Consider the following 14,165-nt stretch of genomic DNA (forward strand, 5'->3'; position numbering starts at 1 on the left):
CTCACTGTTGTGTTCCTGGCTGAGATAATGGAGTCCCATAGGGACTGGGAATCTAATCTCACTCCAGTAGGGTCTCAAACAACCACTCCTCATGTATCCACCAAACCAACAATGAAGCAGCATCTTGTTTAAGCACATCCTTTGAGTTGCATCATTTTGAAACTGACTAAAATCTAGACACAAATTGATAGACTTGTTCAAATACTGATTGCTTTTAGTTATTAAACATTACACGTTTATGGTGGGATTCATAATTTTAAAAAAAGTGTGGTTGTCTCTTCAAAGGATTAAGAAGCTGTAGGAGAGTTCCAGTATTTCATAACTGTTATTTCAATCTATCCTAAGATCAGTGACAAGTTCTTTCTGAAGCAGACTTCACCTTCATATTCTCACAGTACAATCAGTGTTTCACTTCGGACCAATACTGTCTGAAGCGGTGATGTAAATGGTGTGAGGATAGGCTTAACACAAGGTCGAAATGGAGGGAGTGTCCTCCCCTCTTCACTTGATGGTTTCAGTTCACACTTGACTTAAACTCAATGAACAGCAGTTGCATACCAACATGATACGTGTGCTATTCAAGAAGAGGATCAGCAAGGAGACTTCAGAGGAAAGACTGCTGCAACAGCAGGCCTGAGGGATAGGGTCCTACACTAGCAGGCTTCGTAATCACCCTGCTTCTCTCCTCACACCAACCTTTCGCCAACACAAACATTCCAGATTATCGCAGGTTCAGAAGTGAAAAGCAGTGAGCAAGAACAATTGTTTAGAATTAGGCACTGCCATGTCAGCACACTGACATGGAACAAGCATCAAGAATCAGTTTATTGGCCAAGAATAATCATTTCCACTGAGACTGTAAGATATGCCTTATAGAACAGAGGGAGCGCACAAGATGGATACGGACAGTCATTGACTAACAGTTGTTTGCACTGCAGCTTCCTGCAGAGTACACATAGAAGACATCTAAATTGTGGTCCTCAGAGACACTGTCTCAAGAGAGAGTCACAGTATCTCAGAAAATATCCATATTGGTGCAACACAGCCCATCTGTACAGGGTTGCCTCTCTGGATTCTGACTGCTGTATAATCAGATTGAGGAATTACAAATACAGAGATTCAGATGTCCCCCAAAGTGCACCGCTACCCCACACTCCTGCCGACCACCCTCGCACTCCCACTGCACCCTGCACAGAGCTGGAGCTTGTCTGGAATATGTATGCTTCCAGCTAAGAAATGCCTTGGGGTAGGAATCTACCAAATGCTGCCGGGTGACTCCCTCGTAGTTGTGGATGGAGGCAAGGGAAGGAAATTGAAGACAAAATCATGCTATGTCATGCTCACACATGACCTAAACCCTGATGATTTATCAGAAGGTATGGGGGTTCAGTTAACAAGCTTAACAAACTTAAATGAATGGTGAAATTTCAGACAGCAAGGAAACAGAACTAGAGATGTGAACAAGCTCATATGTGTCAAATATATGCCGGTTTCATGACTGTACAAAACTACAGCTTCAGATATTAATTGTACAAACTAAAACTCTTGTATAAGCTGCAACAGTAGTTCACATTTATATGTCAACAAAACATCATAATGAAAGTCAACTGCAACAGGAGTAGACTTGCCAACTTTAAGGACATTTAAATGGTCATTGGATAGGCATATGGATGACAATGGAATAGTGTAGGTTAGATGGGCTTTGGAATGTTGCACCAACTTGTGAAATCATCAAGGGCCAAAGGGCATGTACTGCGCTGTAATGTTCTATGTTCTAACTACTCACTGAGCTGCAGGTGATATATTAAGAAAGGTGACCAAAAGGCTCAAGTTCATGGCGGAAAGTAATGCTGCAATGAGAAAGAAATTCCATGCTGCTGACTCTCTCCTTGGGACCCAAAAGACAAATTGGCAACACAAGCTGCGAGACAAGTCAAGGAAGTCTGTCGAAACAAGGTACAGCCATCAGGGGATGTGTAAGAAAACAAGTTACCAATCAAATCTGGCCTAATCTGGACAACCAAGATGAAACAACCAGTGTCATCACTGAAGTGAAAGCAGCAGCAACAGGATTTCGTGAGAAGCCACAGAGAAAACTGTGTAACCCACTGAAAAAGCTACAAAGCTTGGTTGCAAAACCCACAGGGCTGGCAGGGAGAAGATCAACTTTCATATCAGACTGCTTTAATGTGGGATCCACACCTTTCCAAACGGGAAAATAAAACGTGACTCTGCTACAAGAGAATTGGATGTATTTCTTCGTTGACCTAAAGTGTCATCTCCCTGCATCTGTCACTGGCCACATAATTGCTGCTTTCTGTGACACTAATTGTTCACAATGTCCAGAAAATAACCACAATGAGAGGTCTCTCATTACAAGTCTTGAAACGACTCAGCTTAAAAAGAATGATTTATTCAATACCCTGCTCCGATTGTGAATGTGTATGAATGAAATGGGGTTTGACAAATGCATGGAAACTGTCTGGAAAATCCATCAAAATTAAAAGGGCCATGGTTTCATCCAAAAAAAAAACAGCATTTGAAAACAACAGGTTGGAGATCTGTACATGTGCACTCACTCTCCAAAAAGGTGTGAGAAACCCCTTTTTGTTTTGAGTTGAAGGGTAATATATCACTTGGGTCATGCCAACATCATGTACAAGTGACACACTCCGACTCATGGCCTATCACTCCATTTGATCATGTGTAGGTCCTTTCAGGATTGGTGGGTGGGGGAGGAAGAGATTAGGAAAGCGTGTTACCAAGGTGATACAGGGGACATTGTTGTGACATCCACTGCGCATTCAGAGAAATGGCAGGCAAATTATAAAAGGAGAAAGTTAGGACTGCAGATGCTGGAGATTAGAGCTGAAAATGTGTTGCTGGAAAAGCGCAGCAGGTCAGGCAGCATCCAAGGAGCAGGAGAATCGACGTTTCGGGCCTGAGCCCTTCTTCCTGAAGGAGGGCTCATGCCCAAAACGTCGATTCTCCTGCTCCTTGGATGCTGCCTGACCTGCTGCGCTTTTCCAGCAACACATTTTCAGGCAAATTATAAAGCATGGTTCAGTGTTACAATGCTTTGGGCCTCAAACGTATGAAGGATAATTTCTGGAACAAAATCTGTGGTCCAAGGATTCAGCTGCAAGGAATGATTAAATGAAGCTAGAATGTATTCCTTGGAATTTAGAAGGCTGAAGATTTACTTAATAAAGATTTCCAAGATACTTATGGGAATAGATAAAGAAACTATTTCCACAAGTTGGAGTCTAGGACTGGGGACAAAATGAGAACTTTCGAACCAAATCTTTCAAAAGTGAAATGTGGAAATAAGTTTCTTTCTACAAAAGGATAGTACAAGTTGGCATCTCTCCACCACAAACTGATTAATGCAGCATTAATAATTGTAAATTTTATAACGGAGATTGATAGATTTCTGTTAAGCAATGGGACTGAGGAACATTGGCCTAAAGTAGGGAGAAAGGGTGAGACCACAGAAAATTAAATCCAATCTGTGCTCAGTGTTGTTATAACACACCTTTCGAGCAAGAGAGACTTGAACCCAGGTCACCTGGTCCAGAGTTAGGGGCAGTACCACTGCACCACAAGAACCCTGAAAAAAAAAGATTTCCCATCTTTGACCAAGCTGAGAAGGTGAAAATATTGTAGCTTACTGGTAGTATCCCTACTCCTGTATGTAGAGGTCTGGGTTCAAGTCCCAACTGTTCCACAAGTATATAATAACATACCTGAATGGGTTGATTAGATTAGATTACTTACAGTGTGGAAACAGGCCCTTCGGCCCAACAAGTCCACACCGACCCGCCAAAGCGCAACCCACCCATACCCCTACATTTACCCCTTACCTAACACTACGGGCAATTTAGCATGGCCAATTCACCTGACCCGCACATCTTTGGACTGTGGGAGGAAACCGGAGCACCCGGAGGAAACCCACGCAGACACGGGGAGAACGTGCAAACTCCACACAGTCAGTTGCCTGAGGTGGGAATTAAACCCAGGTCCCTGGCGCTGTGAGGCAGCAGTGCTAACCACTGTACCACCGTGCCGCCCTAACGGTATTAGTAAACTCTCTTAGTAAAATAAGAGAAGGTGGAAGCAATATAATGCATCTGAGCTGTTTGGACTTCAGCGCACAGTTAAATCTGAAGCACCATGATGAAGAAGGAGAATCACATTGATTTCGAGAGCAGGTTTCCTTCAGTACTTTGGAAATCAGTTGGGCTTTTTTCAAAGCAAACTCTCTAACAGCTTTAAAGTCACTTTTACAAACATCACTTGATCTATTTTCCAAATTGGATTCAACTTCTTATGAAAATTTCAGATTGAAACAGAATTCTGAAACTGCCATGGTGGTATTTGGAATTCAATATGGGTGAATTATAACTTGTGCAGGATTTGAGACTACAGTGACATGCCACCCCCTCTTTCTCCGTCCCTCCCACTCCTTTGTTGCCAATCAAGCTGTGATGATAAACTCAATTCAGCCATGAAGAAGTGAACTGTATGCGCCCCAGCAGCTAGCTCAGCTGGCTTCGTGGTCAGATATACCGTACTGTACAATTTCAGGTGAGGCTGTAGTTACCTTAACCACAAAGCTCTTTTCTGAAAGCAATTCCCTGAACATGTGCTGACAGACTTGGGATTTGTCGGTGATGCTTCCGCTGTTATGTAGTCACCCAACACAAGCCATTGAGACACGCAGGTGTATAACAGGTGCTTGGACATGCCCAGCAACAGTTGGAGAGAAAACTCACAGTAAAAAAAAGTCAGGCCCTTGTGATGTCCTGAATAGAATTAATGTCAGCCAGTCATTCAGGCTCTCAAATCTGTTGACAATTCTGACATAATGAAAGGCATGTATGTTCTCCAAGTAAATTATGAAGGAGGGATTGAACAACAATTCACTGAAATGGAGGCAAAAACAGTTCTGATGTTGAACACTTCACATCACCCTGTCCTTTGCCTTTCAGGTTTGGAGCCGCCAGATGCAGTTTATTCAAACTTGTTTTTAAAAACGTTTTAATTATATATAAGCACAACCCCTGGCCAAATCACTTATCATTCTATGTATTGCAAACAAAAAGGTATTCTCCTCAGTTGTTTAGTGTTATCACCATCTGACAGCTCGTCAAAGCAAAACAGCCTCTGCCAACTTCTTAGTTTGGATATCCCAGAAACCTTCAGCTTACCACACAACACAGTGGCACATTACAAAAGGACAACTTGTTTGAGCAAATACCATGGTTTCTTGGTATTAGCCTGAAAAAGTTTGCACATTTGAATCCACGCCTCTTTATCCAACCTCTTCTATCCTGTAGTAACTCCTGACTTGCAAGTTAGAATTTCAGACATTTCGATCTGAGCTTCCCTTTAGAGGTGATGCATTTACTCATCTGATCTTACTCTGCTGGCAAGTAGAATGAAAATGGTAGCGGGAAAACTTGAACGGGTTCAGAAAAGATTGACAAGGATGTTGCCAGGGTTGGAGGATTTGAGATATAGGGAGAGGCTGAACAGGCTGGGTCCGTTTTCCCAGGAGCGTCGGAAACTGGGGGGTGACCTTATAGAGATTTACAAAATTATGAGGGGCATGGGTAGGATAACAGACAAAGATTATTTACCCTGGGGTCGGGGAGTCCAGAACTAGAAGGCATAAGTTTAGGGTGAGAGGGGAAAGATATAAAAGGGACCTAAGGGGCAACTTTTTCACGCAGAGGGTGGTGTGTGTATACAATGAGCTGCCAGAGGATGTGGTGGAGGCTGATACAATTGCAACATTTAAGAGGCATTTGGATGGGTATATGAATAGGAAGGGTTTGGAGGGATATGGGCCGGGTGCTGGCAGGTGGGACTAGATTGGGTTGGGATATCTGGTTGGCATGGACAGGTTGGACCGAAGGATCTGTTTCCCTGCTGTACATCTCTATGACTCTAAGATGAGGTTATAACGCTGACTACACTTCAAAAGTATTCGGTTGACTGCAGAGCACCTTTTAGGACACAAGACCAAATGCAGGTTCTTTCTCTGGGTGGAGGTGATAGGAATCGCTTTGGAGCAGGCCAGGCAGGTTTGCTAAGTAACTGCCATTAGAGTGTTTGCGCCATGTTTTTGTGTATGCAGGTGTGTGTCTGCATGCATATGTACTGATGGGGTGGGGTTGGTGTGTAACAATTTCTCAACCAAGGAGGCAAGTGCAAGTGGAATTAGGAAAATGGAATGAGAGTTGAGGTTTTCCATCTTCAGCCTAGATAATACCTCAGAAATGTTATCCTTATATATAGCGCTGGGAAAAAAGCTAAGAAATTCATTGAGGCAAAAACAATGACTGCAGATGCTGGAAACCAGATTCCGGATCAGTGGTGCCGGAAGAGCACAGCAGTTCAGGCCGCAGAGGTCATTCAACTATTGTACCTGTTGTATTCTAACCAATTTAGCCACCATAGCAGATTAAAGCTCTTGATTCCAAAATGTAGCCACATTTTACTTGATAACAGTCAGTTTCTATTTCGTTTTTCCGCTTTCCAGTGCTTTCCTGCACTGACACAACACATTTCTTCAGCAAGTCTGAGTCACACAGGCAAAGGTAGTCCCAGCTTTATTACCAGGCAAAAACAAGGACTGCAGATGATGGAAACCAGTGTCTAGATTACAGTGGTGCTGGAAAAGCACAGCAGGTCAGGCAGCATCCAAGCAGCAGGAAAATTGACTTTTTGGGCAAAAGCCCTTCATCAGATGGGCTCGTCAATGGATATGCATGAGTCTCAGATGAGCCATTGGGCCCCACAACCAAAATGATAAATCAGTTCCTGGAGCACAGTGTTATGGTTAGTGATGTTGGCATTGGTGAGATAAATGAACAAATCAAAATCCCCAGTCGAAAACTTAGCAAGGGAAATATATTTAAAACAAGCAAAATGGGTCAAATTGTTATCAACATTCAGGGAGGACAGTTTACCTTTCAATCCCAGACTTTGACAAAAAAAGGTACAATTTCAATTCAAAGATGCCTAAAAGACAAGTCTGTCACATGTCTGCGATGTCGGAGTATACTTCATCAGTCTGCTTGAGACAAGGACACTCCTCAAAATTACTGAACAACACAACCATATGTTTTTTGGCAGTGGATTTCTCTCTGTATACACCCTCTGAGCTCCAAATACTTCACTGCAAGAACAGCTTTGCTTTCTATAGGTTACCATTTTAAGAATCAAACTGTTTGGTTTGAGGTGCATGAGGTCACGGGTTTGAGTACACCGAAACAGAACTGACCTGCAGAACAGTAACACCGTTTAGTGTTGTGTACACAGAGTGGTACCTTGGAGGGTAACTGAGTGTGTGGCTGCCAGATTGTTTTGCCATTAGTCACATCATTTCCAGTGCTTTCCTGCACTGACACAACACAAAGTATTGTGAAATTACATGCAAGCGACTGATCAAACTGGTTCAGCTCTATCAATTAGGTACAAGGTGGCTCGAAAATCTTCACTTCAGTATAGTGCAAAAGATAGTCCATTGGTAGCAACTGCACCTCTTACAATCTGTCAGGTGACTCTGCTGCACTGTTTGTGCCAAGCAGCAAAAAGTCTTGGTCAAAATATATGCTCATGAAGCAATAACATCTACATCAGATCAACAGGCAATGGATTGCATTCCCACCTGTGGGATCTTGTTGTTTGCACTATTGACTGTCTTTTTTTTGCAAGTATAATTTTCCACACCAAATTAAGACATCCTCTGAAGGTATCAATGCAATATTTTGTGTTCTTGCTCAAGTCTGGTGTGTAATGACATCATAATAGTGTAAAGTACATGTCTGGCAGACACTATCCAATAGACCTCATTCCTGATGAAGATCTCCAACCCAAAATGTCAATTTGCCTGCTTCTCGGATGCTGCCTGACCTGCTGTGCTTTTCCAGCAACGCGCTCTCAACTCTGATCTCCAGCGTCGGCAGACCTCACTTTCTACTATTTTCCAAATACTGTCAGGGTGAACTTGGCACCCTTGTTGATATTTTGTGAATATAATTAGAATGCATTCCTACTAGTCAAGCATGCATTATACTGTACTTGGAAAACAGTGCAAATAAATTCAATCAACCTAACTAAACTGGAGATAATTTGAAACTCTTCTACCCATGCCCTTGCTTGAACCATATTCCATTTACCCATCACTCCTGTGCTTGGATCTGGGTCAAACAAAGCAACAGTTTTAAACTGTCATCCTTGTTTTTAAATCTCTTCATGGTCTCACGCTGTCACTAGCTCTATCATTTCCACCAGCCCCATAAACTTGAGATATTGTGGTCCTCCAGACCTGCTGACTATGCCTGGTTTTCAGTGTTACACTATCGACATGTGTGCCTTCAACTGCTTGGATCTTGACCTTGCCAGCTACCAATATAAACCTCTCCATTCTTCTCTGAGACGCTCCTTAAAACTGATCTGCTTGACCAAGCTCTTCCCTCATTGCTACACTATTTCCAGAAGGGGCTCAATGTCAACGTGTGGTGGGGAATGTCTCCGGATAGCTCACTACGTCAGAGGCTGCTGTTCACCTTCCTTTTCTATTGATATCGTTCCTTATCTTCACAGTCCCCAAGACAACAGGTGACCAGCTTCCAGGCCTTCACTGTCAGCCTAAATTAGGTGGATTGGAAGCGTGTGAATTGCACAGCCAATGCCTCCAAGTTTTCTCTTCCCATTTGAGCTTTTTGCCAGTGATCTTCCTTAACATTGTCGTAGTACCTCAAGAATCACAATGCTTCAGAGAAAGGGCTGAGTACCCTTTCACCGAATTTAGGAATAATGATGCCGGTGACACCTGCCATGTGAGAATCTGTGTTTCAAAACTAGTTTCCACTATCTAATTTAAATCTGAAAAATCAGACAAAATATGGCTCTTTCAGACAAAGAATTGTCTCATCTGCCTCCTAAACGTCTCAAACATACCTGCTGACTGATGCTGTGATCTAATTTGGTTAAATGTGGTGTTGAACAAACTGGAGGGAGTGCATCGTTTAGGTGTGATGGCTTCAACTAATGTCTAGCATGAAGGTTACCTCATGTCTCACATGGAGTGCTGTGGTGAGGTATTTTGCTGGCTCCCGATATCAGCAGTCACAAGTTACACAGTCATTGGAACTAAAGACGGCTGCCGAGCCCCTCGAACCTGTTCACTCATTCACTGAGATCACAGTCAAGTCAATCTGTGAGCCAACGCCCCACATCCCCTTGCTCTCAGAAGTACAGAGCCTCTTCTTAAAATCAAAAGGACAGTTGACCTGACATCAGTGGTGAATAAGTACTCCAAACTTCGACCACCCTTCATGTGTACAATTGTATCCAACCTTCAACACTGAAAAAAGGGCTGACTCTCACTTTTCATCTGGTGTCTCAAGTGCCCAGCCAACGGAAGCAAGCTGCATGGAGAGAATCTTGCCTGCAGCCCTATTTTATTTTAAAAGTTGATCTGATCACCTTTGAACTTTCCTGGTTTCCAGCAACACCGTGCTCGTTGGTGCTAGCTGTCGCTGCAATTTAACCCTTGAGGCGAAATGACGTTCAGATAATCAGCCCTGCACCCTCCTTCCAAAGACAACATAGTCTTCGTAATGTCTTGGTCAGAATTAGTGAATGGACCCCAGCAGGGTCTAACAGGAATTTGGTCTGGCCGAAGCGTGACTTCTTGAATTCTAGAGCTCTTGGTAATAAATATCATAACATTTTCGGTTATTTTCTGTACCTGTTCGAGACAGTTTCACGTTGTGTCGTACCTGCACCACCATAACCACTACACCCCCACCCCCCAACCAGACTGCAGAAATATTCAATGCAAATTAACAGTTCAGTTCAGTTCATCTCGCCCAAATTTGGAGCTCTGCGACACTGCACGCAGGTCACGTTATTGCACGGCCAAAAAAAATAACATGGGTCACAAGTCTCCAAATTCGCAAAGCCGTGCGTTTTCCCTTTCCTTGCTTGAGCCACCCCCCCCCCGCGGGACGGAAACACCTTTGGGTTCAGGCGCAACCTTGCTGCCGGCGAACTCGCTTCGAGCAGCCAGTTTCTGCAGGCACTTGGGCGGGGGAGGGAAGGAAGTCGGTCGAAATGATGCAAGACCCTCCAGGAAAACTCGTGTCTTAATCCACTTGAAACTGAGCACAGGAGGCGGGGGGAAGAGTGGGGGGTGGGTTGCAACTTGCCACCTCGCAGTTCTTGCTTCTCCCTCCCCAAAAGAAGAAGCTGAACCCCTTGTCACACAGGAGAGGTCGATCAAATAAAAGCATCGTTATTCATCGACTTACCCAGGCGAGAATCGGGGGAATCTGTTGCACGCAGCCTAGCAACACTGCACACGCCTCTGATCAAAATGTGCAGCTCAAACACGGTTTTTTTTGGTTTCCCCAACCGATCCTTCCAAAAAAAAAGAAAATCCGACCTTTTTTTTCCCGCAGCGGGTTCAAACGACAGACTAAACACAAGTTTTATCTCTTTCTCTCTTGTCTTTTTCCGGGTGAAATTTACATGAACACAAGTCACCAAAGCTAACTAACCCAACCCGGATATTAACTATAAATGGTAGCTCTTAGAGTTTTCTCTCTCTCTGACAAGTAAGACCAGTTAATCAACCTATTTGAGCTGCAGATGTCGGAGAGAAGTGGGGACGAAAACCTTTCAAGAGTTTTTAACCGAGTTTCTCTTGACGGGAGGGCGTGTCCTGGATGCAAATAACCATCAAAGTTTTCATGGGGTTGGACTTGCTGGGTGGGTGCGGCTTTAGTCACACAGAAAGACACTTTTTTTCTCCTCCTCTCTGACTTCCCCATTTGTAAAAGTCTTTGCAGCACAAAGCCTATCAAATAAAAGCTGGATCCAACCTTTATTTCCCCTTTCCTCAGTTGTTCAGTGACTGCACTGGCACTCAATGATGAGCTGAGTTACGATACAAGGACTCTGTTCATGTCCAGGTCCTGTGTGAGGTCTTCTCCGCAAAGGGAGGTTTTATTTTAACAAAAGCTGCAAACTCGCTGGCTAAACATCCAGAGACAGGGGTTATATAAATGTAGAGAAACGGCAGAAAGCATAACAGAGAGGGACTTGGGTGAACAAAGCTACCACACAGGAGCAGCAGATAATCAGGAAGGCTAATAGAATGTTGGCTCTTAATTCAAGGGGGTTGGAGTATAAGAGTAGGGAGGTCATGCTGCAACTGTACAAGGTGCTAGTGACACCACCTCTGGAATGTTGTGAACAGTTTTGGTCCTCTTGTTTAAGAAAATATAATTTTAGTGGAGACAGTTCAGAGTGGGATCACAAGGATGATTCCTGGCATGGAGAAATTGTCTCATGAACAAAGGCTAAATAAGTTGGGACTCTACTGGCTGGAGTTTCATAAGAATAAGAGATAATCTCATTGAAATAAATGGATTTTTAGGGGCTTAATAGGGTAAAAGCTGAGAGAATGTTTTCCGAGTCTAGAACTAGAGAGCATAGTCCCAGAATAAAGAGGTGCCAATGTCAGGCTGAGATGAGGAGAGATTTCTCTGCCCAGAGGATTGTGAGTCTTGGGAAATCTTTGCCACAGAGAGCTGGTTGGGCAGAGTCCTTGGGTATACGTAAGACTGAGATAGATAGATTCTTGGTCAGTCGGGAATCAGGGGTTATGTGGAAAAGGGCAGGAAAGTGGACGTAGGGAATTTCAGTTCAGCCATGACCCTGTTGAATGGTAGGAGAAAATAAGGACTGCAGATGCTGGAGATCACATTCAAAGAGTGTGGTGCTAGAAAGGCACAGCTAGTCAGGCAGCATCCGTGGAGCAGGAGAGTTGGCGTTTCAAGTATGAGCTCTTCATCAGGAATCTGATTAAACACCTGCTCATTGGATACTGCCTGACTGGCTGTGCTTTTCCAGCACCACATTCTTCGACCCTGTTGAATGGTAGACCTATATCTTAGGCTCTTATGCCCTTCCAAAGTTGAAGGTGGAAGTTAAACACACAGCGGTGATGTATAAAGGGTACTTCCTGCTCAGAGCCAGCAGGGTAAAATCAGCTTCCTTTACCATATTTATTTTAAATTGTTCACAGGATGTGGGTCTCACTGGCCAATGCAGCATTTGTTTCCCACCCTTAATTGCGCTTGAAATGATGATGGAGAATTGTCTTCTTAAACTAGCACAGTCCTTGCGGTAAGAGGGATGCCTTAAGTGCTGTTTGGGAGGGAGTCCCAGGATTTCAGCAGCAGTGCATTTCCAAGTTCAGATGGTGTGACTATAAGAAGCACTTGCAGCAATTTCTGCCAGGGGGAGTGGCCTGTCTCAAACACTTGAGGGTTCAGAGCTGGATATTTTTTACCCCCTCTTCAAGATTTAAAAATAACTGTCACGAGTGCAAGAAACATTTAGGAAAAATGAGAAACTATTTCATCAATGGCAACTTTGCATTTTATCTGCTTATATGACTACAGATTTAGGTATATTTTACTAATGTCCAACTTAAATAGGTTTCCAAAACAAATATATTGCAAACAGAGAACTGCAAGGTTTGGGGCATAACCACTGGAAGAATTTTGCATGTATTTTGCTGCTTTAATGCAACTGTGTCTTATAAAGAACCATTGCACGTGCACTGATTGAGCTGTCAAATCAACAAAGCCAACAAAAGGAGTCCAGCGCAAACGAGTGCCTGGGTCTTTTTTCTGGCCCTTTTATGTTTCCTTTGTGTGTCCTTGAAATCAGAGCAGGTCATCACAAGAACCTACTCGGGTAATTGTCTTAATCAGACAGAGGTTTGGATGCCATTACACAGGGATGTACGAAGACTGTGGTCTGCATAACGGATGTGTGATTTGAGATGTGATATGTGCAGATAGACGGGTGTAGTCTTTGGGTGTGATTGTGCTGGGTGTGTCTGTTGCATGTATGCTGTGCAACACTGCTGAGATTCTTGAGTCTGGGCACATTATCATATGACCATGAAATCTGTCTGCAGCTGAAAGGCAGCAGGTAAGTTACCAAAACACCTATGCTGAGCCGTTTGAAGATGGACCTCTGAACAGGAAACATTCATTCCCTCTACCACCAACCCGCAGTGTGTACCATCGTAGAAAAGCAGGAGGCTGGAAGAACACAGCAAATCAGGCAGCATCATGTGTATCATTGGCAAGAAAACCTCATCCAGGCTTTTTCAGCATCCAATTCCAAACCTGCAACCCCAAGCACTGAAAAGCACAGGGCAGCATATGCAATGGTAACCCCACGACCTGCAAGTTCCCCTCCAAGTGACACACTATTCTGACTTGAAACTACATTAATATTGCTTCACTGTTGCTGGGTGAAAATCACAGAACAACCTCTCTCATAGCACTGTGTCTGTAGCTACACTCCAAGGACCGCAGTGGATCAGGAAGGCAGCTCACATTTCAAGGGCAAGTAGGGATGGGCAATGAATGCTGGCCCAGCTAGTGACAGCTATGAAGGTGACACCATTCCTGATGAAGGGCTTATGCCAGAAACATCGAATTTCCTGTTCCTTGGATGCTGCCTGACCTGCTGCGCTTTTCCAGCAACACATTTTCAGCTCTGATCTCCAGCATCTGCAGACCTCACTTTCTCCCCTAGTGACACCTATATCCTCAATGTGAATTAAAGACATTAGATTAACAAGTGGAAACTTGCGTGTGTGTTGAATTATGTGTACGCCCCCATTTGTGTTGTAAGTATAAACATCTGTGCTAACACCAGGTTTCTAATGAAGTATAATAGGTAAAATTTTTATACAATGACTTCTTAAAGTTTATAGACATCCACCTGGCAGTTCAGTTTTCTGTCGTGTCTTCCAAAAATTGGTTTCTGTCTGTCTGGAGAGAGTTCTTTGAGGTTGTAACACTAAACTGATGTACTTGTGGTTAAAGATCTGTCTTTGGTATGAATAATGTCAGAACCTGAATTCAGCATGTCACAAGACAGTCTGAGAGCACAACATCAAAGTGTGGTAAAGTGAAAAATTTCCACACATTTTGGCCCCAGACTGCTAAATTAAGTTAGTGACTACACTGCATCAATGTAAACGATTGACATCTATCGGAGTGTATTCTTTACATTAACCTGGTTATACTTTTGTGAATTGTTATGTATATGCACAT

General features: G+C 43.5%; 1 protein-coding gene across 1 annotated transcript in view; it reads right to left on the reverse strand.

Moving 5' to 3' along the window:
- Nucleotides 1-10,718, reverse strand: part of LOC132837065 (pleckstrin homology domain-containing family A member 2-like) — a 109,986-nt gene extending 99,268 nt beyond the window's left edge. Inside the window, exon 1 of the mRNA XM_060856748.1 lies at nucleotides 10,329-10,718. The gene's annotated coding sequence lies outside the window, so the exon portion shown is untranslated. The remainder of the gene's footprint in view (nucleotides 1-10,328) is intronic.
- Between the last annotated feature and the right edge of the window lie 3,447 nt (nucleotides 10,719-14,165).

Source organism: Hemiscyllium ocellatum, chromosome 48, assembly GCF_020745735.1.
Source record: "Hemiscyllium ocellatum isolate sHemOce1 chromosome 48, sHemOce1.pat.X.cur, whole genome shotgun sequence".
NCBI lineage: Eukaryota > Metazoa > Chordata > Chondrichthyes > Orectolobiformes > Hemiscylliidae > Hemiscyllium > Hemiscyllium ocellatum.